The sequence below is a fragment of the Nycticebus coucang genome, chromosome 8 (assembly GCF_027406575.1).
Source record: "Nycticebus coucang isolate mNycCou1 chromosome 8, mNycCou1.pri, whole genome shotgun sequence".
Classification (NCBI taxonomy): Eukaryota; Metazoa; Chordata; class Mammalia; order Primates; family Lorisidae; genus Nycticebus; species Nycticebus coucang.
Genome location: NC_069787.1, coordinates 126,965,457 through 126,992,276, shown reverse-complemented (window position 1 = coordinate 126,992,276; position 26,820 = coordinate 126,965,457). Strand labels below are relative to the sequence as shown.

General features: G+C 38.8%; 1 protein-coding gene and 1 pseudogene across 2 annotated transcripts in view; both read left to right on the top strand.

Moving 5' to 3' along the window:
• KPNA4 (karyopherin subunit alpha 4) overlaps nucleotides 1–26,820 on the top strand; it is an 88,474-nt gene that overhangs the window by 28,997 nt on the left and 32,657 nt on the right. The window lies entirely within an intron of this gene.
• Nucleotides 3,771–5,941, top strand: LOC128591909 (26S proteasome non-ATPase regulatory subunit 12-like; annotated as a pseudogene).

The following is a 26,820-nucleotide window of genomic DNA, read 5'->3' as shown; positions in this document are numbered from 1 at the left end:
GGTATGGGACTGCTTTTTGTAGTAATGAAAATCATCTGGGGTTAAGTTGTGATCAGCACATAACTTTGTGAATTGTACTAAAAGGTACTGAACTGTATACTTGAAATGGATGAATGGTATGGTATGTAAACTATATCTCAATAAAGCTATAAATGTTAAAAACAGCAATAAAAAGCAGGAGCAGTGGCTCACGCCTATAATCCTAGCACTCTGGGAGGCTGAGGTGGGTGGATTGTCTGAGCTCAAGAGTTAGAGCAGCCTGAGCAAGAGCGAGACCCTGTCTCTAAAAAACTAGCTGGGTGTTGGGCAGCACTGTGGCTCAAAGGAGTAGGGCACCAACCCCATATCCCGGAGATGGTGGGTTCAAACCCAGCCTCAGACAAAAACTGAAAAAGAAAAAGAAAAAAAAAAAAAAGAAAGAAAAAACTATCTGGGTGTTGTGGTGGGCTCCTGTAGTCCCAGCTACTTGGGAGGCTGAGGCAAGAGGATCAACTTGAGCCCAGGAGTTTGAGGTTGTTACGTGAGCTATGACACCACAGCACTCTACCAGGGTGACAAAGTAAGACTCTGTCTGGCAGAGAAAACTTAAAAAGACATGAGTGGGGGCTCTGACTGCTTTCCACTGCTGAGGGCGTCACAGTTAAACTCCAAGCCGCTCTTTTCCACTGATTTCCCTTTCTGCCTTCTCTCTGTTAAATTCATTGGCTCAGCAAATATTTATTCAGCATCTGTCTGTGGTAAGCAGTGAGGATAGAGCAATGAATAGCACAGGCTAAGTTCCTATTATCATGTAGTTTACATTCTAGCAAGTGAACATCTCTCAGATCCCTGGCCTTAAGCTGACTCTGGAGATGTTCAACCACCGTGAACTAGGGTCATAGTAGATTTTTTATTTTTCTTTCCTAAGCTTAGATTTGTAATAAATAATATACATTAAGTTTGGAGAAAAGTTGGAAATCCCAAATGTTTTGTGTCTGATAACTCTTCCCTTGAGATTTGTGGTAAACTTAATTTTTAGAATGAAAAGACCTAGGATTACATCTCATTAGCTATTGACCTAAATTAGGAAAGTTTAATCATTTTTTTCCAAAAATTTTTTTTCGCCCTCATTTCTTGCATCTATAAAATTAAAATTCTACATTAGTGGGTACTTGTTTTGAATTAAGATTTTGAGAATGCTAGGGGCTGACCACAGTGGCTCACACGTATAATCCATTAGGGAGGCCAAGGCAGGAGGATCAGGCCAGGAGTTTGAAACCAGCCTGGATAACACAGCAAGACTCTAGCTATACAAAATATTAAAAAAAAAAAAAAAAAAAACATAGTAGCATATGCCTGTAGTCCCAGCTACTTGGAAGACTGAGATGGAAGGATTGCTTGACCTTAGCATTTGGGGCTTCAGGGAGCTATGATCTCACCATTGCACTCTGGCCTGGGTGACAGAGTAAGACCCTCTCTCTGAATGAATGCAAGGAACACATCCTTATTCAGACTACATTAAGTAGGACAAAATGTTAGGAAAATTAAAGGTCCAGTTCTCACATATCCAAGGTACTTCCTAGGATTGTCTTGGTGATGGGAATTCATGGACCTTTGCAGTACTGCCCTGCCAATCGCTCATCAGCTATACGTTTTCTTTTCTTTTTTGTAGAGACAGAGTCTCACTGTACCACCCTCGGGTAGAGTGCCCTGGCGTCACACGGCTCACAGCAACCTCTAACTCTTCGGCTTACGTGATTCTCTTGCCTCAGCCTCCCGAGCAGCTGGGACTACAGGCACCCGCCACAACGCCCGGCTATTTTTTTTTTTGTTGTTGTTGCAGTTTGGCCGGGGCTGGGTTTGAACCCACCACCCTCAGCATATGGGGCCGGCGCCCTACTCACTGAGCCACAGGCGCCGCCCTATACGTTTTATTTTCCTATTACTAATTCTTAGTCTTCCCCCCGCCCCTTTGGTCTTAGTCTTTATGTGCTAAATTACAAGAGAGAATGTGGCTAAGCTTAATAAGCTTTGCCCAGGCTGAAGCAAATGGTTTTTACTGGTGACCTGCTTATGGATTGGTTTTTCCTGAGACAGGTGCTTTCCTCCTAACTCCCACCTCCAGTCTGCTGTGATTTGGGGAACATGGGAGTATCCCATGATAAAGACCATCTTTTGATAATTTCACTTCCATTCTTTTAATGTTAACTTTCTACTCTTATAATCTAGGGCAAATTATTGTCTCATCTCCAAAGTAATTGCCTTTTTTCTGCTGTTGCTCCTAATAATCAGTGTGGTTTTTTTCGAAAAACAAAGCAAACCAAATCATGCTTCTTCTGTACTCCAGCAGCTTCCCACCACATGTAGCTTTCACACTCCTTACTGAGACCTTCCAGATCTTGCCAGATTTACTTTCTATCTATTGCTATCTCTCACTTCAGTATCTACCTTAGTTACTGTATTCTCTTTCATCATCTTTTAATTGGAACACTCTTAACCCATCAGTGGCCCTCCAGGCCCTTCACACATGCTGATCTCAGAATGCCTTCTTTAGGCCTCTTATCTCTGTTACCTTCCCTTCACCTGCATGGTTATTTGAGAATCAGCCTTTGAATCTCAGCTTCAATGTCATTTAGTCCCAGAGGCCATCCCTGAACAATTTAATTGTTCAACAGCAATTCCTGTTGTTTTCTTTAAGATCACTGATAATAATTTATGTATTTACTCAATGTTAGGTTTTCCCATCAGGTATAAGCTCCTTGAATATTAAGGACCTTGTCTGTTTTGTACACCACTATATTCTTAATTCTCATCATAGGCCTGGCATATAGTCAGCAATTAAGTAAAATTTGAGAGAACTAAATGAAATTAAAAAAAAAATAGGAACTGTAGCATATTCTGTTTATAATTGGTAACTAAATCAGAATTTTGAAGTTAGGGTTATTTTTTCTCTTGATTGTTAGAAGTAGTCTATGGTAATTTTTTAGAAAAACAGGAAAATAAAATCTTTAATATTCTCACTATTTTTTAGAATATGTCCTTTTTCTTGTTTACATTTTTTTCAAACATGTTTCAATTTAAATTCGGTTCTCTTGAGAATAACTCATATTAGAATACAGCAAAGTTTTCAACCTTGACAATGTTGACCTTTGGGGCCAGGTAGGTTTTTGGAGGTGGGGACTGTCCTGTGCAGTGTAGGATGTTTGGCAGTGTCCGTGGCTTCCACGTACTAGAGGTCAGTAGCACATTCCCCACTCATCCCCTGTTGTGACAGCTAGAATAGTCTCCAGAAATTGCCAAATGTCCCCTGAGTGGCAGAATCATCCCAGACGAGAACTACTAAAATACAGTTACTTCAGTAAACTTCCCAGACCATGATTGCTATTTTCACTTTTTGATTCACAAACCTTAAGCAATTTTCTATTATCTCTACAGGGTGTTCAGCCTTTCTTTTAATAAGCTGGGCATTTCAGGCTTTCAGTTCAGTTAGATATTTGAGTGTTTGCTGCATAAATGCTAGTGAAGATAAACATGAAATTACTTGATCAAATTCTTTTAAATTTATAACTCCCTCATCCATATAAACTTCATCTGTGATTTTTTTTTTTGAGACAGTGTCTCACTATGTCGCCCTCAGTAAATTGCTGTGGCATCACAGCTCACAACAACCTCAAACTCTTAGGCTTAAGCGATTCTCTTGCTTCAGCCTCCCAAGTTGCTGGGACTACAGGCGCCCACCACAACGCCCGGTTATGTTGTCATTGTTGTTTGGCAGGCCTGAGCCAGGTTCGAACCTGTCAGCTCCGTTGTATGTGGCCGGTGCCCTAGCCACTGAGCTACAGACGCCGAGCCCATCTGTGACTCCTTTTCCACTTCAGGCAAGTGAACCCATCTCACGTGTAACATTCAGTTCTGCTTTTTGTTTTAGTCATTGCTTTTGCCTTCCTGGAAACACCTAGTCCTCCCTTTACCTTGCCATTTCTTTTCAAATCCAGCACTATGGGAGGTAAAGTGAGAGGATCACCTGAGGCCAGGAGTCAGAGAACAGCGATAGCAAGACCTCGTATCTACAGAGTATTTTTGAAAACTAGCTATATGTGGTGGTACACTCTCTAGTCCAGGTACCTGGGAGGCTGAGGTGGGAGTACGGCTTGAACCCAGGAATTAAGAGTGCAGTGACCTATGATTAGGCCACTGCACTCCAGAGTGAGACCCTATCTCGGAAAAAAAGAAATAGAAAATAGTCCTAAAATTCATGAGGTGCACCACAAAGGACTCTGATGAATAGACAAAATAAATCTTAAGAAAGAACAAGACTGGAGGAACAGCATGGGGATAGGCAGGAACACTCAAACAGGAACCATGGTGGTGCAAAGGGGGCTGACGGGCACATCGTCAGGATGGAGGTGGACACCAGAGCTGCAGTGCACCTGCGCCTGCCGGAGGGTAAGAAGCTGGAAAAGGAAGGAAGGCTTCAGGAAGTTATTGAAACCCTCTGGTCTTCGGAAAAATAGACCCGAACTGCTTCTGATATGCTGTCTACATCCCGAATCTTAGTTGGCAGTAGTAAAGACATGCTGTGAGGCTATAAAATGGAATTTACTTTTTGAAAATATTATGTTTTTGTCAAAAAGGCAGAGTCGATTAAAACATGCTGTTGCAAAAATGGTTCAAAAATGCTGTACTTTATGTTGAGGAAATCATAGACCTTTTTTTTTTTTTTTTTTGTAGAGACAGAGTTTCACTTTATTGCCCTGGGTAGAGTGCTGTGGCGTCACACAGCTCACAGCAACCTCCAACTCCTGGGCTTAGGTGATTCTCCTGCCTCAGCCTCCCGAGTAGCTGGGACTACAGGCGCCTGCCACAATGCCCGGCTTTTTTTTTGTTGTTGCAGTTTGGCCAGGGCTGGGTTTGAACCCGCCACCCTCGGTATATGGGGCCGGCGCCCTGCTCACTGAGCCACAGGCGCCGCCCAATCATAGAGCTTTTAATCAAACTTTTATTAATTGATACTTTATGAATGGTTACAGAAGGAAAGATTTATGTTGAAGTCAAGTGTGCTTGACAGACTAAAACATGAGCAAATGTATAAGAGCGAAATGGTTATATGAAAGAGACAACCTCCGTATTTCAAGAGTTACAGGTAGAAACCTGTGGGTCGGTTAAAAAGAGTGGATGGAGTTTATTTTGGAGCACATAAGGCCCTGCCTACCTGTGAAAGATTATATTTGGACACAAATCATCTGCAAGAAAATTAACACCAAGTTTTTCCAGGAAGAAAACAGAGAAATTAAAGTTGAAATACTACAATTTAATGATTCAGTTGGATTAACATGAGGAATCCTATCTATTTGCAAGCACCACAGAGCAATATATGATACTCCCTGTATACAGGGTCTGAAGAGTGTTGGACTTTATGTTATTCTGGCTCCTTTTGACAACCAGATTTGGTTCACTGAATAAGTGGTAACAGGAAGTTGGAAGAAATTTGCAAATACAACAATCTCTTAAAGCTTTCTGTCACAATGGCGATGGTACATTGGTGCACACATGTTAAGGACAGAGGGATGGAATTAAGAAACGTTTCCCTTGAGAGTCCTACAAGTGGTGTTTTTGATTCTACAGAGGAAGGTAAAAAAAAAAGGTAAACTTGAAAAACAGCATTGTTGAATGTATATAGAATAATGACCAAGTATTATACGTACATAACATTTAGAAGAATGGCACAACTTTTAGATTTACCTGTTAATTGAGTCAGAAGCTTTTCTTTCCAATCTAGTAGTTAACAAGAACATCTTTGTTAAAGCATACAGATTGGGCAGGAAGTATAAACTTACAGAAACACAAGGATCCAAGTAATTTATTAAATGACTAGTCTCAGAAACTGAACTCATTGATGTTGCTAGTTAACAAAACTACCCACCCCAAAGCTAGATATGAGATAATACGTAATCTACAGTAAGGGTCTTAATGGTTTTAGAAAATAATTAAAATTAGAAGTCATTAAAAAGATTTTTAAAAAGACTGGTATATATGTTGGGTTTTGTTCCCCTAATCTCAGCCCCTTTATCCAAAATTTTATAATAGTAAATGTATTTGAGGCCTCTTTTAACCTTTCAATTTTCTGATTTCATTGTTAACTTTGCATTTGCAATTGGTGCAAATATATAACAAATTTTTATTGTATGAATATGCAAAAAATCATGTCATAATTTACCCAAATGTGTTTTTCTATCGTTTGAAACATTTTTAACTACTATTTGTTTTTATTCAGCTAACAAACATAACTTAAAAACAGCAGCATATGCACATTCACTTTCTAAAGTTACTTCTGTTTCTAAACATTTCATGGGGTACTGATTTGACAGGTTTTTTTTATTTATTTATTTTCATTGAGACAAAGTCTTACTTTGTGGCCCTTGGTAGAGTTTCGTGACATCATAGCTCACAGCAACCTCCAACTCTTAGGCTTAAGTGATTCTCTTGCCTCAGTCTCCCAAGTAGCTGGGACTACAGGTGCCCACCTCAATGCCTGGCTTTTTTGGGTAAAAATGGAGTCTCTCTCTGGCTCTGGCTCAGGCTGGTCTTGAACCTCTGAGCTCAGGGCAATCCACCTGCCTCGGGCTCCTAGAATGCTAGTATTATAGGCATGAGCCACCATGTCCAGCTTTGACAGATGTTTTTTTTTTAAATAAAATAAACTCTGTCATAAAGCTATCAGTCATTTAGTAGAATTAAAAAGCAGCACAGAACATACCCCCCAAAAAGAACAAGGCTCTCCAGCCTTATACGTCATAACTGCAAAATACATTACAAAGCAGGCTCGTCACCTGTGGCTCAAGCGGCTAAGGCGCCAGCCACATACACCTGAGCTGGCGGGTTCGAATCCAGCTGGGGCCCGCCAAACAACAATGACGGCTGCAACCAGAAAATAGCCGGGCATTGTGGCAGGCGCCTGTAGTCCCAGCTACTTGGGAGGCAGAGGCAGGAGAATCGCTTGAGCCCAGAAGTTGGAGGTTGCTGTGATGCCATGGCACTCTACCCAGGGCGACAGCTTGAGGCTCTGTCTCAAAAAAATTACCAAGCTTCTGTAATCAAATCAGCATGGTACTGGCATAAAGACAGATGATACAGATCAGCAGTGAAGAACAGAAAGCTCAAAGTAAATTACTGCATATGTGGGCAAATTGATCTTTGACAAAGATGCCAAGACTACAGGTTGGAGAAAGGATAGTGTACTTTCTTTCACAAACAATCCTAGGAAAACTAGGTATTCATGTGCAAAAGAACAAAATTGGACCCTTCCAAAAATTAACTCAGAATGGATAAAAGATTTAAACATAAGATGTGTGATTATAAAACTGGAGGGAAACAGGGAAAGTTTCATAAACTTGGTCTTGGCAATGATTTCTTAGATATGACACTAAAAGCATGCTATAACAGAAAAGTGGGACTATACCAAGTGTATGGTGCCCCACGATCATACTAATGTACACAGCTATGGTTTAATAAAAATAAATAAATATAAAAAAAAAGAAAAACAAAGAAAAGCTATGCCGCAAAGGAAGCAATCAACAGTGAAAAGCAGCCTTTTTCACTGGAATGAGAGAAAATATTTACAAATGATCTATGTGATAAGGGGTTAATATCTGGAAGATATAAAGAACTAAAACTCAACAAAAAAATCTAACAGCTCTTTAAAATGGGTAAAGGAAGCCAGCCATGGTGGCTCACACCTGTAATCCTAGTGCTGTAAGGCAGGTGGATGGCCTGAGCTCAGGAATTGGGAGACCAGCCTGAGCAAGTGTGAGACACGGTCTTCAAAAATAGCCAGGCATAGTCCTGTAGTCCCAGATACTTGGGAGGCTGAGACAAGAGGATAGCTTGGGAGGCTGAGTCAAGAGGATAGCTTAAGCACAAGAATTTGAGGTTGCTGTGAGTTATGAAATCACAGCACTCTACTGAGGGTGACAAAGTAAAACTCTGTCTCTAAATAAATAAATAGGGCAAAGGACTTGACCAGATGTTTCTCTGAGGAGGATATACAAACAGCCAGAAACACACCATCAGTAGTTATTACTGATGCAGATCAAAACCACAATTAGATCTACCTCCCATCCATTAGATTGACTACTTACTATAAAAACAAGAAAAACAAAAGGTAGCAAATGACAATGAAGATGTAGAGAATTTGGAACCCTTGTGCCCTGTTGGAGATAATGAAATAGTGCAGCTGCTATGAAAAACAATATAGTAGTTCCTCAAAAAGTTAAAAATAGAATTATCATGTGATCCAGCAATTGCAATACTAGATATATACCTAAATGAATTGAAAGTGGGAATGAGGGGCGGCGCCTGTGACTCAATGGGTAGGGCGCCAGCCCCATATACTGAGAGTGGTGGGTTCAAACCCAGCCCCGGCCAACTAAAACAGCAGTGACAATGCAACAAAAATAGCTGGGCGTTGTGGCAGCGCCTGTAGTCCCAGCTACTTGGGAGGCTGAGGCAAGAGAATCGCCTAAGCCCAAGAGTTGGAGGTTGCTGTGAGCTGTGACGCCATGGAGCTCTACCCAGGGTGACAAAGTGAGACTCTGTCTCAAAAAAAAAAAAAAGTGGGAATGAAATATTTGTACACACCTTTTTTTTTTTTTTTTTTTTTTTTTTTGCAGTTTTTGGCCAGGGCTGGGTTTGAACCTGCCACCTCCAGCATGTGGGGCCGGCACCCTACCCCTTTGAGCCACGGTGCCACCCTGTACACACATGTTATAGCAGCTTTGTGCACGATATCCAAAAGATGGATACATAAGGTCTTTTGACAGATGAATGGATAAACAAAATGTGCATGTACACACAAGGAATATTACATAGACTTAGGAAATTCTTTTCTTTTCTTTTTTTTTTTTTTTTTAGAAATAGAGTCTCACTTTATCCCTCAGTAGAGTGCTGTGGTGTCACAGCTCACAACAACCTCCAACTCCTGGGCTTAGGTGATTCTCTTGTCTCAGCCCCCTGAGTAGCTGGGACTATAAGCGCCTGCCACAACACTGGCTACTTTTTGTTGCACTTTGGCCGGGGCTGGGTTCGAACCTGCCACCCTCAGTATATGGGGCTGGTGCCCTACCCACTGAGCCACAGGCACTGCCCAGGAAATTCTGATACTTGTTATGAGCCTGAAGCATTATGCTAAGTGAAAAGACCAAGTACTCCATCATTACACTTTTATAAGATATCTAGAATGGTCAAATGGATAGATACAGAAAACAGAATGATTGTTTCCAGGGGCTGGGAGAAGGGGATTTGTTTAATGGGTATAAAGTTTCAGTTTGGCAAGGTGAAACAAGTTTTGGGAGATTGGATGCACAACAGTGTGAACGTTCTTAATATTACTGGATTGTACAGTTAAAACAGTTAAGATGGTAAAGTTTACATTATTTTTTTTCTTACTACTATTTTTTTAAATTTTAAAATAGGATAATTGTTATATATATTTTACTATTAGCAAAACACCAAATGCTGGTGAGGATGTGGAGCAATAGAAATTCTCACCCACTTTGGAAGACAGTTTGGCAGTTTCTTAAAAACCCAAAATAGGCTACAGTGGTTTATGCCTGTAATCCCAATGCTTTAGGTGTCCTCAATGGGAGGATTACTTGAAGCTAGGAGTTCAAGAACAGCCTGGCAACATAGTGAGAACCCCCTCCCCCAACTCTATAAGGAAATTAAAAAGTTAGCCAGGCATGGTGTGGTGTATGCCTGTAGTACTGTAGGAGGCCAAGGTGGCAGCATTGCTTGAGCCTAGGAGTTTGCGGTTATGGTGAGCTATGATCATGCCACTGTACTGTACCCTGGTGACAGTGAGACCCTATCTCAAAGAACAAAAACAATAAATTGGAACTTAACTATTTTATCCCTAGCATTCGTACTCATTGGTAATTACCCAAATGAGTTGAAAACTTACATCCACACAGAGCAGCTTTAATTATAATTGCCCAAACTTGAAATCAACCTATCCTTCAGTAGGTGAGTGGGTACACTGTGGTACATCCAGGCAATAGCATATTACTCTGTGCTAAGAAGAAATGAGCTCTCAAGTCATGAGAAGACATGGAAGAACCTTAAACCATTGACTGACACAGTAGAAGAAAGAATTTCTCCCTTGGCACAATGTTTTATTACGAAAATAAAATGAAAACTTTGAAAACAAAATGAGCCTAGAATGCACATCAATAAAAAAGTAATATGAAGCTTAAAATTAGTAACGTAAGAAGTAATGTGGAAACTTGAAAAATAGTTCATAAGGGTAAAGTGCTTTTCTTAACTTGTCAGACTTAAGTGTAATTTTAAGTCAAACATAAATAGGAAAAAATGAGATCTGTTGAGTTCTGTTTATCTAATCCACATTTTTAGAATTAAATTTTCAATATTAATCATAACAATATGAATATCAACAAGTAAGATTTTCATGAACCAACTGCATGCAGGGTTTTTGCCTGGGAGACAACCCATCACATAACATGTAAGGTCAAGAGATGTGAGTTTATATGCTTCCTGATATCCTGGGTTTAAAACTAGCATGAGGCCAATATCTTCCAGTGTTTTTCCTATGCTTTCTTGGAGGATTTTTATTGTTTCATGCCTTAAATTTAAGTCCTTTATCCATCTTGAATCAATTTTTGTGAGTGGGGAAAGGTGTGGGTCCAGTTTCAGTCTTTTACATGTAGACATCCAGTTCTCCCAACACCGTTTATTGAATAGGGAGTCTTTCCCCCAAGGTATGTTCTTGTTTGGTTTATCAAAGATTAGGTGGTTGTAAAATGTTAGTTTCATTTCTTGGTTTTCAATTCGATTCCAAGTGTCTATGTCTCTGTTTTTGTGCCACTACCATGCTGTCTTGAGCACTATGGCTTTGTAGTACAGACTAAAATCTGGTATGCTGATGCCCCCAGCTTTATTTTTGTTACAGAGAACTGCCTTAGCTATACGGGGTTTTTTCCGGTTCCATACAAAATGCAGAATCATTTTTTCCAAATCTTGAAAGTACGATGTTGGTATTTTGATAGGAATGGCATTGAATAGGTAGATTGCTTTGGGAAGTATAGACATTTTAACAATGTTGATTCTTCCCATCCATGAGCATGGTATGTTCTTCCATTTGTTAATATCCTCTGCTATTTGCTTTCTGAGGATTTCATAGTTTTCTTTATAGAGGTCCTTCACCTCCTTCGTTAGGTATATTCCTAGGTATTTCATTTTCTTTGAAACTATGGTGAAGGGAGTTGTGTCCTTAATTAGCTTCTCATCTTGACTGTTATTGGTGTACACAAAGGCTACTGACTTGTGGACGTTGATTTTATATCCTGAAACATTGCTGTATTTTTTGATGACTTCTAGGAGTATTGTGGTTGAGTCTTTGGGGTTCTTTAAGTATAAGATCATGTCGTCAGCAAAGAGGGAGAGTTTGACCTCCTCTGGAAGATATTGGCCTGGGGAAAGACTTCATGAAGAAGACTGCGATGGCAATTGCAACAACAACAAAAATAAACAAATGGGACTTCATTAAACTGAAAAGCTTCTGTACAGCTAAGGAGACAATAACCAAAGCAAAGAGACAACCTACACAATGGGAAAGGATATTTGCATATTTTCAATCAGACAAAAGCTTGATAACTAGGATCTCTAGAGAACTCAAATTAATCCACATGAAAAAAGCCAACAATCCCTTATATCAATGGGCAAGAGACATGAATAGAACTTTCTCTAAAGACGACAGACGAATGGCTAACAAACACATGAAAAAATGTTCATCATCTCTATATATTAGAGACATGCAAATCAAAACAACCCTGAGATATCATCTAACCCCAGTGAGAATTGCCCACATCACAAAATCTCAAAACTGCAAATGCTGGCGTGGATGTGGAGAGAAGGGAACACTTTTACACTGCTGGTGGGACTGCAAACTAGTACAACCTTTCTGGAAGGAAGTATGGAGAAACCTCAAAGCACTCAATCTAGACCTCCCATTTGATCCTGCAATCCCATTACTGGGCATCTACCCAGAAGGAAAAAAATCCTTTTATCATAAGGACACTTGTACTAGACTGTTTATTGCAGCTCAATTTACAATCGCCAAAATGTGGAAACAGCCTAAATGCCCACCAACCCAGGAATGGATTAACAAGCTGTGGTATATGTATACCATGGAATACTATTCAGCCATTAAAAAAAATGGAGACTTTACATCCTTCGTATTAACCTGGATGGACGTCGAAGACATTATTCTTAGTAAAGCATCACAAGAATGGAGAAGCATGAATCCTATGTACTCAATTTTGATATGAGGACAATTAATGACAATTATGGTTATGGGGGGGGGACAGAAAGAGGGAAGGAGGGAAGTGGGTGGGGCCTTGGTGTGTGTCACACTTTATGGGGGCAAGACATGATTGCAAGAGGGACTTTACCTAACAATTGCAATCAGTGTAACCTGGCTTATTGTACCCTCAATGAATCCCCAACAATAAAAAAAAAAAAAAAATTAAATAAATAAATAAATAAAAATAAAATTACAAAAGAAAAAAAAAACTAGCATGAGTTAAATACAACTCATGTGGCAGTTAATGTGTTAAATTTATATTGCTGAGTGAAAGAAGCCAATCTGAAAAGGTTGCATACTGTATAATTCCAATATAATATTCTTTAAAAGGCAAAACAATGGAGATAAGAAGATCAGTGGTTTATAGGGCAGTGAAAATATTGTTTGATATTATAATGGTGGATGTATGTCCTTATACATTTGTCAAAACCCACAGAATGTACACCACCAAAAGTGAAAACCCTGATGGCCGTTGGGTGATGATAATGTGTCAGTGCAGGTTCATCAACTGTAACAAATGTACCAGGATGTTAGTAGAGAAAGGTTTTGTATGTGTGGAGGCAGAAAGTATAGATGAGTATATGTTTTACTATACTATGAACCAGAAACTGTTCTGAAGAAGTATTTTTTTTCTTAAGAATATGTATGGCATGCTACAATTCATGTAAAACATGTTAAGGATATATGTGTAAAACTATTGTAGATATGCTGACAGGCACTAAAAAGACCAAAACATTCATGAGAATTAAACTATTCAAATTCAGGAAAATCATTGCTTTGAGGCAGAAAAAGGACAAGGGGACTGGAAGGTTTCATATGCAGTGAGATTTTTAGAAGTATTTATAACACTTTAAAATGTTTGTTTCATTTAAAAATAAGACAAATAAGATAATATTTATTATACATGGGTATTATGAGTTTTGATTTTTTAATATTTGACATTTTTTAATATTTGACGTTTTTTAAGTTCATCTTACAGAAGTGATTAAGTTGAGAATGCATATGTTAAAACTTAGTCTACTCCATTGACTGCAATGGGAGAGGGGGGAACCCTTATTAAATTTACACAAATTTAGTCAAAGGCTCACCCTAGAAATGACACAACCTCATCAGAAACGGGACTCTGCTCTCAGTGTGGCATAAGAGACCAAGAAAAGGCTGGAAAATGGATTTTGTTTTCATTTGGAGAAATTTTAATGTTTTTTATTATTTTTTATTTTATTTTATTTTTTTTGAGACAGAGTATCAAGCTATCATCCTGGATAGAGTGTCATGGGGTCATAGCTGACAGCAACTTGCAACTTGCGCTCAAGTGATCCTCTTGCCTCAGTTTTTCTATTTTTAGTAGAGACCAGGTCTCACTTTTGCTCAGTCTGGTCTCAAACTCATGAGCCCAAGCAATCCACCTGCGTTGGCCTTCCAGAGTGCTAGGATTACAGCCATGAGCCACCTCAGCTGGCCATAATGTTTTGTAAATCTCAGAGCTCAGGTTTGTTTTTTTGTTTTGTTTTATTTTTGTAACTAGGTGCACTACTACAGCAAGTCTTGAGTGATATTTTAAGCTTACTATGTCTAGGGATCGGAATATATGGTGACAGAAACAGCAGAATTCATAGGGAGGGAAATGTTGGAACCTTGATTCTCTGATGAGGATTAGCAATATTAAACTACTTTATAAAGTAAATATATATTTAGTAATCCAGTGGTTCCCAGTCCTAATCTTATTTGACCTGTCACCAGCATTTGACATAGTTAATGACATCACAGCTCACAGCAACCTCCAGCTACTGGGCTTAGGTGATTTCTCTTGCCTCAGCCTCACAAGTAGCTGTGACTACAAACTCCTGCCACACGTGCAGCCATTTTTTTTTGTTGGAGTTTGGCCGGGGCCAGGCTCGAACCTGCCAAAACTGGCAGGGGCTAGCGCCCTACTCACTGAGCCACAGGCACCGCCCGTAGTCAGCATCGTAAACTTAGCATGTTCAAAAGTGATACTACCCTTAAAACCTGCTGATTACTTTGTCTGCTCCATCTCCGTGACATTTCTATCCTTCAGTTGCTTGATCCAAAGACCTTGAAGTCATTACTGTCTCTTCTGTTTCAGTCTGTCCAGTCCATTAGCAAATTTCATAGATTCAGCCTTCAAGGTAAATCCAGATTTGACATTTCATAATTCTCTGCACTACTCTGATCCAAGCTATTATCTCTTGCCTGGATCGCTGCAGTTATGGTATACTCCCAGCACAGGAGCTGGAATGATTCTGTATTTTAGGTTAGAACTTTGTCTCTCCTTTGCTCAAAATCCTCCAGTGACCTTCTGTCTCTCTTAGAGTAAATGTCAAAATCTTTCCAGTGGCTGGCCATCCATTTCCTACTCCTCTTACTCATTGCACATTTCTCTAGACCAGTCGTTCTCAACCTACCTAATGCCACGCTCCTTTAATACAGTTCCTCATGTTGTGGTAACCCCGAACCATAAAATTATTTTCGTTGTTACTTCATAACTGTAATTTTGCTACTATTATGAATTGTAATATAAATATCTGATATGCAGGATGGTCTTAGGTGACCCCTGTGAAAGGCTCGTTCAACCCCCAAAGGGGTCACGACCCACGGGTTGAGAACCACTGCTTTAGACGAACCTTACGTGTTCTTTCATGTTTGATTCTTTTTTACTTGTTAATCCCTCTACCTTGTATATTTTCTGCCAGTTACCTGCGTGGTTCGTTCACTCACCTTCCTAAGGCCTTTACTTTAAAATATCCCCCTTCCTGGCTTTATATTTTCCTAGTAACTTAATCACTGCTCTACTATGTATAAAATTTAACTGCCATGAAGACAGGGATTTTTGTTGTTTTGTTTCCTGCTATCTCCTTAACACTGGGGACAGTTTTTGGCGTATAGTAGGAGGTTAGTAAAAATTTGGTGAATGAATGGCTTTCTGTGTAGATAGACGTAAAAATCTGTTTAGTATATGAGTATAATTTTAAATAGTCCTTTAGGAAAGTAATTGAATGTTTGACTTTTAATAGAGTTTTTTTATTGTTGAAGATGAAATAATTGAACCTAAGTTCACAAAGAAAAATCAGAGGACTATTTTGAAGGTGAATACTGAGGGAAGAAAGTGAGGGAAAAGTAATGTGGTGTAGTATAACATTGGGCTGAGTCCAGGATATCTGAGTCTTGGTATTCTTGAGGAAGTCACTGGGCCATAGTTCCTTTCTCTGTAAAATGAAATGATTCAAATGATTTCTGTTTTTTTCAGTTACAAAATCCTGTATGCTGTTTGTTTAAACTTTTTCTGTAAGAAAACCATGAATTTTTGAAATTATTATGTTCTTACAGAATGAAAGCATTCTTCCTTTTTTTTTTTTTCTTGAGATAGACTCTCAAAGCTGTCATTCTGGGTAGAGTGCCATGGCAACATCATCGCTCACAGCAACCTCCAACTCTTGGGCTCAAGTGATCCCCTTGCCTCAATTTTTCTATTTTTAGTAGTGATAGAGTCTCACTCTTTTTTTTTTTTTTTTGAGACAGAGCCTCAAGCTGTCGCCCTGGGTAGAGTGCTGTGACATCACAGCTCACAGCAACCTCCAACTCCTGGGCTCAAGCAATTCTCCTGCCTTCGCCTCCCAAGTAATTGGGACTACAGGCGCCTGCCACAACACCCGGCTATTTATTGGTTGCAGCCCTCATTGTTGTTTGGCGGGCCTGGGGCTGGATTTGAACCTGCCAGCTCAGGTGTACGTGGCTAGCGTGGCTGGCATCTTAGCCGCTTGAGCCATAGGTGCCGAGCCCCCCCCCTTTTTTTCTTTTAGAGATAAGAGTCTCACTTTATCACCCTTGGTAGAGTGCTGTGGCTTCACAGCTCACAGCAACCTCCAACTCCTGGGCTTAGGTGATTTCTCTTGCTTCAGCCTCCCAAGTAGCTGGGACTACAGGTGCCTGCCACAACACCCAGCTATTTTGTTTTGGTGCAGTTTGGCCAGGACCGAGTTCAAACCTGCCACCCTTGGTATATGGGGCCGGCACCTTACCCACTCAGGGCTGAGCGTCGCCCTGGAGTCTCTCTTGCTCAGGCTGGTCTTGAACTTGTGAGCTCAAGCAGTCCACCTGCCTCAGCCTCCAGTGTGCTAGGATTACGACATGAGCCACCATGCCCAGCCTGAAATCATTCTTTTAATCTTTGTTGTTTTTCATATTTCATTTTAATTTGATATTGTTTTATAAATGAAAAAAATGTAGTTTTCACTTGAGAACACACAAAATCAGCAGAGAAGGGCGGCACCTGTGGCTCAAGGAGTAGGGCGCTGGCCCCATATACCAGAGGAGGTGGGTTGAAAACCCGGCCCTGGCCAAAAAACTCCAAAAAGTAAAAAAAGATCAGCAGAGAAATCAGACTGGTCCAAGCAGTTTTATAAAACCTGGGTTCTATCAACTTAATTTGGTTGTATCTCATTTCATCTCCTCAGTAATTTGTCCCAGTGTCTTTTCCCATGAGTTGAGTTTTCTTTAACCCTTTATTCAGACAGTTCCTGAAGTTTTATTTCTTCTGTTAAGGACCCAGTTTGAAGGGAAGTGACCATTCTTACCAGCATTTGATCAATCCCTTTGTATCCGTTCATTCTAGCATACCTTCCCTTGTGCTCATATAAAACTTAAATACACCTTTCTTCAGTGTAATTGGTTTCTTTATATGTTGTCCTCAGTCACTTTTCTGTGATTCTGAAAGTTTATCTTGCAGCATTTACCAGTCCTGAGAGCTTATGTATTATTTTCCAAACCTATGGTCACGTCTAACCTTTTTTTCCTTTCCTGTCAAATCTCATCTTTTTGCCAGCATGCTGCTCACATGCATGCACATGCACACACAGTTCATTTGGAAACTACTTCTGCTACCAAAATGATCTGTTGAAAGGTCAGTGATTTCTATATCTTCTTGGCATTGCAGCATAATTTAAGGCAAGAAAAGCAGGATATGAAAATACTAAGCAGCTATACCAGAGTCACAAAATAGCTCTTTATTGTCTACAATTTTGAGCTATGACTTTTTTATGATTCTTGGCATAGAAACTACTTTACCTTGCATGATAACCTATACAAATGACAATTAAATATTTTTAACATTGTCTTTTGAATTTGATAAAATTGATACAATTTTTGAGGCATAAACTTAAGAGATCTATTGAATTTTCTTTACAAAAGAGGGAATTAGTGCCCATAAAAGTGGTAACTTGCCTGAGATTTTAATAATTAAAAATAGAGGGCGGCGCCTGTGGCTCAGTGAGTAGGGCGCCAGCCCCATATGCTGAGGGTGGCGGGTTCAAACCCAGCCCCGGCCAAACTGCAACAAAAAAATAGTCGGGCGTTGTGGCGGGCGCCTGTGGTCCCAGCTGTTCGGGAGGCTGAGGCAAGAGAATTGCGGAAGCCCAAGAGTTAGAGGTTGCTGTGAGCCGTGTGACGCCACGGCACTCTACCGAGGGCGGTACAGTGAGACTCTGTCTCTACAAAAAAAAAAATAGAGCTGAGATTGGTATCCATATAAAAGTAGTATAACCATATATTAGTGAACCATTTTGAGAGGAAATATATGCATTTATTTTCTTCCCTACCATACGTAACCTCTTGTATAAGATAAGTGAATATAGAACACTGTGGGTATTCATACATCTCCTTTCAAAATAGACATGTGTAACTTTTGAATTTAATACATTTTTCTGTCATTAAAGTGTTGAGATAGTGAAACTGTACTGTAACTGCATTCTTTGGAATTAACAGCTGTTAAGTTTCTAACATTTTTGTGACTTTTAAAAATTACATTTATGAGTGTACTAATCAGTTTTGTTTTGTTTTTTCAGTTTTTTTTTTTTTTTATGAATGTACTAATCAGTTTCTTTTTTTTTTTCTTCAGAGACAGAGTCTCACTTTATGGCCCTCGGTAGAGTGCCGTGACGTCACACAGCTCACAGCAACCTCCAACTCCTGGGCTTAGGCGATTCTCTTGCCTCAGCCTCCCAGGTAGCTGGGACTACAGGTGCCCGCCATCACGGCCGGCTATTTTTTGTTGCAGTTTGGCTGGGCCAGGCTTGAACCCGCCACCCTCCATATATGGGGCTGGCGCCCTACCCACTGAGCCACAGGTGCTGCCTGTACTAATAAGTTTCAGTGCTAATAATTTAAATATGATTGTATGACATTTCTGGACTAGAATTATTTCTTAAAATTGCTCCAATAGCTTGCCTAGAATAAATCTGGGCCTCCTACACTGAATTTATTTTCAAATTTCTTTTATCCTCAGTCTCCATTTATCTTTCCCTTATTAAAAAGAGATAAGAACTTAATTCTGCATATTAAGATTTTTGCCCATAACCAGCATAACTTTAGAACTTTGATACTGTTAATAAGTACTATCTCTGAGAATTAAATCTACAGATTGAAAATTAGAACTTATTCCTTAAGTGAACTTTTCTAAATGAAGCATTAGGATAAGATTTTTTACCCCTAGTAGGTATTAATTATTGGCCCACTTGGGGTAAGCATTTTCACTATTTGATATTTTAAGTTTCCCTGTTATTGACATAAATTTAAAACTCAAGATTTATTTACTAATTGTATGCCACATGCCAGCATATATACTGTTCGACAAAGGCATGATGGCTGCTGCTGGAGAAATCAATAAGTAGAGATGGAAGGAGAGAGAAATAGAAAAGGAATGGGTAAACCTACTTTTGCAATTATAGTATTTTTAGCTTTTGGCTTACCATATTAATTAGATTGTACTTACCAAGTATGTTTGGGTTGTGGCGATCATTTGGATTGAAAACACCTAGTAACTCAACTTTTTTCCAAAAACTTTTTTCCAAACTCACCTAGTTTTTTGTGACATGATTGATTTGGCTCTTTGCCTACGGGTCATTTCTGGCTTCAGACATTCTTCAGCAAACTCTGCATGAGGAATCTTTTATAGTTCTCTCTTTTTGTATGTGTTGTATTTTCTACCTGGAATGCCTGTCTCTAAAATCGTCAGTCTTGAAAAGTGAGCTTGTTATGTAGTCTTTAGTACTTAACTTCCATACTGTCAGAGCACCTTGTTTGTTGTAGCACATTTATTAAATAAGTAAAATCAGGTAGCATGTTTAGAATGGTTTTGTGGGGGGTTGGCACCAAATATTTGCTAGGTGTTGGTTGGACCTTCCTTTACTATTTTATTAAATTATGTTTCTATGTTGTAAGAATGCTGTCTCCACAAAGGCATAGATGTGCTATGTCTGGTCTATCTTCATATTCCCGGTGCTTGACAAATAGATGATTAATAACCATTTGAGTGAGTGAGTGAATGTTTTCCAGCAGGATCTAAGTAGTATTATAATATTAAGCCCTATGTATATACATAACATTTTAAAACAACTTTATTGAGATAATTTGCCTGTCATAAAGTTCACAAAAAAGTTCAGATTTTAAGTGTACAAAACAGCGTTATTTAGTACATTTTCAAAGTTGTGCAGCCATTATCATAGTCTATTCACTGCACAAAAATCTCTCATGCCTATTTAATTTTTTTCTTTCTCCTTTCCTTTCACTTTCCTTTCCTTTCCCTTTTTTCTTTTCTTTTTTTTACACAGGCTCTCTGTTTTCCAGGAAGGAGTGCAGTGGACATTTATAACTCACTGCAACTTCAAACTCCTGGGCTCAAGCTGTCCTGTCACTTCTGCCTTCCCAGTAGCTGGGGCTATAGGCATGTGCTACCATACCCAGCTAAATTTTGAAAATATTTGTGTAGAGGCAGGGTCTTGCTGTGTTGCCCAGCCTGGTAAATTTTTCTTCTCTCCCTCCCCTCCCCTGCCTTCCCTCCTTTTTTCCTTTCTTTTTTTCTTTTTTTGGAGACAGAGTCTTACTATGTCGCCCTCAGTAGAGTGCCGGGTTGTCACAGCTCATAGCAACCTCAAACTCTTGGGCTTAAGCAGTTCTCTTCCTTCAGCCTCCCAAGTAGCTGGGACACATGCCTGGGCCATGCTCTCTCATGTTAAATACAAAAACATGTTTTATTTATTTATTTACTTTTTTATTTTTAGAAACAGAGTCTCACTTTGTCATCCCCAGTAAAGTGCTGTGGTGTCACAGCTCATGGCAACCTCCAGCTCTTGGGCTTAGGTGATTCTCTTGCCTCAGCCTCCCGAGTAGCTGGGACTACAGGCACCCACCACAACACTCGGCTATTTTTTGTTGCAGTTTGGCTGGGGCCAGGATCGAACCCGCCACCCTTGATACATGGGGCTAGGGCCCTACTCACTGAGCCACAGGCACTGCCCCTAAAACATGTTTCTTTTAGATAGAAATAATATTCTGGGGTTTTTTAAAGATTCACTGCTTTGAAATTTTTTAGAAATTTCTTAACCCCTTTTGCCTAGATTTAAAATTTTGTAACTGTATGTCAGGCAAAGACATAATAAATCTGGATGATCTGCCTAAATGCTGCCCCCCACCCCCACCCCTTTGTAGCCTTTGTCCTTTAGATATTTCTTTGGCCTACAAATAAGACTTTGGCCAGTTTGGCAGCTTTTTGGAGTTCTAATGGCCAGTGTTGCTTACTGCGGCAGTGTAAGTCATATGAACTCACAACTATTATATTTGCATGTGGTATACAAAGTCAGCTCTCTGAGGGCAGACTTAGAAAAAGAATCTGCCTTATATATCCTTTTCATGAGATCCAAGGGAAATAAATGTTTTTCTTGATTTCTGTTGGGGTTATGACTTGAAATGTCTAATGCTATTTTTAAGGCGTTTGTTTTTTGCAGTAAAAAACATGGGCAGATGCTGCCAGGCTGAAGTGCATAGGATGTCTTTTCTACCAATTCCATTTATAGTTTTCTCTTTACTTTGCTATTTCCATTTATAGTTTTCTCTTTACTTTGCTATTCTCTTTACTTTGCTATCTCTTACTTTCCATTTATAGTTTTCTCTTTACTTTGTTCTATAATAAAGAGATTGTCATATCTCTTTTATTTTGCAAAAAGTTTCTTTAGATAATACCCTGGTCTTATGTTATTACTGTAGTGGTAAATTGGTTTGATAAATCCTTTATTAGTATTTCCAAATTTTCAAAAATTCCTGACTTAATAAATGAGAAGCAATATAATTAGGGGGAGGGTGGAACAAACAAAACATTTTGGGGGCAATTGAAGCAACAGCAAAAATTCATTACTGGGATCTGATCAAACTAAAAAGCTTTTGCACATCCAAGAGGCACAGCAAGTAAAGTAAACAGACAATCTTCAGAATGGGAGAAGATTTTAGCAGGTTCTGGTTCTGACAATTAGAATCTATAGAGAACTCAAACTAATCAGTAAGAAAAGAACAATCCCATTTCTATGTGGGCAAGAGACTTGAACAGAAACTTCTCTGATGAAGACAGGCGCAGGGCCTACATACACATGAAAAAATGCTCATTGTCCTTATTCATCAGCGAAATGCAAATCAAAACCACTTTGAGATATGATCTAACTCCAATAAGATTGGGCCACATCACAAAATCCCAAAACTACAGATGTTGGCATGGGTTCAGAGAGAAGGGAACACTTCTACATTGCTGGTGGGAATGCAAGCTAATACAACCTTTTTGGAAAGAAGTTTGAAGAACACTCAAGGAACTAAAAGTAGATCTACCATTCAATTCTGCAATTCCTCTACTAGGTATATACCCAGATGATCAAAAATTATTTTACAACAAAGACATCTGCACCAGAATGTTTATTGCAGCCCAATTCATAATAGCCAAGACATGGAAACAGCCCAAGTGTTCATCGACCCATGAATGGATTAACAAATTGTGATGTATGTACACCATGGAATACTATACAGCTATAAGGAAAAATGGAGACTTCACATCTTTTATGTTTACCTGGATGGAGCTGGAATATATTCTTCTTAGTAAAGTATCTCAAGAATGGAAAAAAAGTATCCAAGGTTCTCAATACTACATGAAATCAATGTATAATCACCTATACGCTCATATGAATGGCAAAACATAACTATAGTCCAGAAAGTAGAAAGGAAGAGGAGAGAGAGGGGAGGAAATGGGGGATATGGGAGGAGGAAGGGTATTTGGGGGGACCTCATCTAATGTGCATGATGCAGTGGTACATTTCAAAACTATTAAGAAATGAGTATAATTGTGATGGATGTGTTACTTAGTTCAGTGTAAGCATTTCACATTGTATATCGAACAGTACCCTGAACCCTATAAATGAATCAATGTACAAAGTTATGATTTAATAAAAAAATAAATAAAACCTTAAAACATTTTTGTAGATATGCAATATGTAAGTGTTTTGAATTTATTTAATAAATTTCTCTAAAGGCCAGGTATCATGGTTTATACCTGTAATCCCAGCACTCTGGGAGAGGTCTAGGTGGGCAGATCACCTGAGTTCACAAATTCGATACCAGCCTGAGCTACGGTGAGACCCTGCCTCTAAACATAGCTGGGTGTTGTGGCAGTCACCTGTAGTTCCAGCTACTCAAGAGAATTGCTTGAGCCCAAGAGTCTGAGGTTGCTGTGAGGTATGACACCACAGCATTCTACTGGGGGCGACAAAGTGAGGCTCTGTCTCAAAATAATAATAATAATAATAATAATGGTAATTTTCTCTAATGAAATGCCCATTATACCTCAGTCCTGCTACTTTTGGTTAATCATAAAAACTTTGCTTAGACAAGAAATACTTGTAAACGTCAGAAGTCTACCTTATTTAATTTATCAAAAAGTCTTTTAAGGAATACATTTTATGGATAATATTTCCTGTATGTGAGACCTAGGACATAGTTTTTTGTTGCTTATTATGAGTCATTTATGATTTTATATTGTGATGCTATGCATAATTCATTGTCTTGGTAATAATACTTTTGCTTTAGTGAGAACTATGGGCTCTCAAATTGAGTGATATGCTATTTGACTTCCAGGCATGTGGAATCAGTATGACTTAGTAGTTCTAGTGGCTTTGTAAAACACTGGGTTCTAATCCTGGCCAGCATTCAGCAAGTAATTTAACTTCTCTATGCTTCAGTTTCCTTGTTTGTAAAAAGAAATAAAGGCTTTTTTCCCTTACCCATAAAGTTGTAAAGATTAAATGAGAAATAGTAGATGCTAAAACCATTATTATAGTGCATAGCTAATTGTTGTTATTCATTTCGTAGCCTTTTTTCAAAAGCATTTTTAAATTGAGTCCTGATATTTAAAAATCTGTATCTGGGGCGGCGCCTGTGGCTCAAAGGAGTTGGGTGCCGGCCCTATATGCCGGAGGTGGCAGGTTCAAACCCAGCCCCGGCCATAAACTGCAAAAAAAAAATCTGTATCTGTACCTTAGCTTCACTTAAGCAAAGATAAAATGAATAGGTCTTGACAAAACTTGATGTAGACCAGCATGGTAGCTCACGCCGAGCTAATTGCAGCACTTTGCGGGGGTGAGGTAGGAGATTGCTTGGGTCCAGGAGTTTGAGAACAGCCTGGGAATATAGGGAAATCCTGTCTTTACAAAAATATTAAAATTTTAAAAACAACTTCATACAATACTTCAAAAAGGAAAATATGTATTATTCATTTGCTTTGGATAAATCACCTGATACTACCGACTTAGCACAGGTTTTATACTTCATTTGGGTCTTAACAGAAGATTTTCTTGACTGTGAAGAATAGCTCACTTTGGGCAGTCTTGTGAGCAGAACACAGAGAATAGTTATCTTCAACAACTTTCAAGATAATTGTCATGAAATTGGACTGAATTTCATAAATTTATTATTGAGAGTATGTACAGACAGTATACCTTCCATGATAGGAAGCCATGAAGGATTTATTGTGTAGTTAAAAAGGATATTAACAGATTCAGATGCTCTCATTTCTTTTCATCATTACCTTGCATCAGGAAAATGTCTGTACTAAGGCTACTATTTTAAATGACATTTGTTACAACAGGTTACAGGTATTATTAACTATGTTGTGCAAATACAGTAGAGCATCATCAGTTTTGTAACATGCTAAAGTTGAGCGATGTATTCAGTATTATTCTAAAGTGCACTATCACAAAGATAGGTGTTAGCCAAAATTTTATCTCTTTGACAACAGATAGTTAAATTTTATGAAGAACAGAATCAGCAGTGTGAATTATTAAAAGAAGATTTGTATAGGAATGCAGCATTTCTGTGTGATCATGTCAAATCAAGATGACCTGAATATCTCTTTACAAAGTAAAAGTAAGTTATATAGTACATGGCAAAAAAATCCAAGCATTTCAAAAATGCTATCTTTTTTCAGAACACACCTTTTTCAAAAGGAAATTTTGGATGAACACTTTCCCCAGTTAGCAAAGGTTATTTATAAGTAGGAAGATATATGGGAATCACTTGAAGAATATGTTTATAAACCTATTAATTGGAGAATACAGTGAGAGGTTCACGGACTTTGGGAATCATGACATCCCACTCAAGTTAGCTTTCCAGCCTAACCTAGTTGATATGACGAAGGCACCTAAAGGACTACAAATGGAATTAATTGAGCTCTCAGTAGATGACATTTTAAAGTCATTGCTTGATACTAAGAAAGATCCAATTGAAATACGGAAAAATGCAGTAGAATACCTAAAAAAAAAAAAAAAAACCAATGTTTTGCTTTTTATCCACATATTGCTGTGATTCTATAGGGTGTCCCAAAAGTCACCATACATAAGGCAAATGGAAAATTGTAGCTAAATGTATATGTATTTAAAAAATATTCAGTACAAAATTTTGCAAAGTACTGGTCAACGTGTAGAGACTATTTTATAAATATTTTGTAAAATTTTGTAATGAATATTTTGTAAATGTACATTTAGCTGCAATTTCCCATTTTCCCTATGTATGATGTCTTTGGGGTGACTTTTGGGACACCTTGTACATTTTCTTACCTAATCCAAATCAAGATGCCCTTAAGGTCAGAAATCACTGACCTCATCTAGAGGATCCCCTGAAATTGCCAACCTTCATGGTGCAACCAAAATTCAAATGCTTTCCAACAAAAAGCAGACACAACTAAGTCATTGAAGGATTAACTTTAAAATTAACAGTTGTGATTTTTTAAAAATTATTATGTATGTAGTAGTTAATTACAAAATAATGTACATTTTTATGTATATCTAATTGAAGTTTCTTGAATGTGGCCTTACTTGAGTGTAGCTAAATTAATGTGGTCTTTCGACATGAAAAGGTTAGGCAATTGGTGAACCTGGTTCTTTGTACCCTCAATGAATCCCCAACAATTAAAAAATCAGGCAGGGGATATGGTGAGAACATTTGACTAGACTTAAGCTACTATATACAAAGTCTCGACTTTTACTCTGAAGTGGTGGTCAGTTGGATGGTTTTGAACAGGGGAGTAATAATGATCTTGATTAACTTTTTAGAAGTGTTTTACTGAGGCCTTGAATCTTTCCTCCCTTAGAATTGTAGGCAACATTCAAGAAGACCTGAGAACTCAGAAAAAATTTTCATCTTTATTTTCAGTAACTTCTAGCTGGCAATATTTCTTTACTTAATCATGCAGCAACCAATAAACCACAGTAGTATTAGATACCTTTGACTTTGTCACTGTTAATAAAAATCACACTATTTTTATTGCAGATTCCTGAAATATCATATATGGTCATCATTACTTTGAAATTATAGTAGTTATTAGACCCACTGCTAGAACCCATTTAATGTAATAAATACTCATAATTTTTTTCACGTTGAACCATTTTTGATAACTGTATATCAACATAACTAGTTTCTTTTGTTATCTGTGTATTTCTTTTGTGTATTTATAAACACTCTGAAAAGGTGTCCACTCATTTTTACCAGGCTGCCAAAAGAGCCCATCGCACATAAAAATTAAGACTCCCTGTGAGGGGCAGCGCCTGTGGCTCAGTTGGTAAGGCGCCGGCCCCAAGGGTGGCGGGTTCAAGCCCGGCCCCGGCTGAACTGCAACAAAAAAAATAGCCGGGCGTTGTGGCGGACGCCTGTAGTCCCAGTTACTCAGGAGACTGAGGCAAGAGAATCGCTTAAGCCCAGGAGTTAGAGGTTGCTGTGAGCTGTGTGAGGCCACAGCACTGTACCAAGGGCCATAAAGTGAGACTCTGTCTCTACAAAAAAAATAAATAAATAAATAAAAAACTCCCTGTGCGGTTCACTCTGGTTGATGTGATAAGAATAGGCTGGGAAGGAAGACAGAGGGCAAGAGCAGGAGGGCTGTACAAGTTTGGAGGCTTTGGTTTTAATCTAGGTGAGAGATAATGGTAAGTTAGACCAGAGTAGCTGCAGAGGAGGTAGTGATATGTGTTTGGATTTTGGATATGTTTGAAGGTTAGGACAATAGGATTTGGTAACAGATTGGGTGTGTAATGTGAGAGAAAAAGAATCAAGAATGGCTGCAAGGTTTTTGGCTTATGCATCTGCAAGAG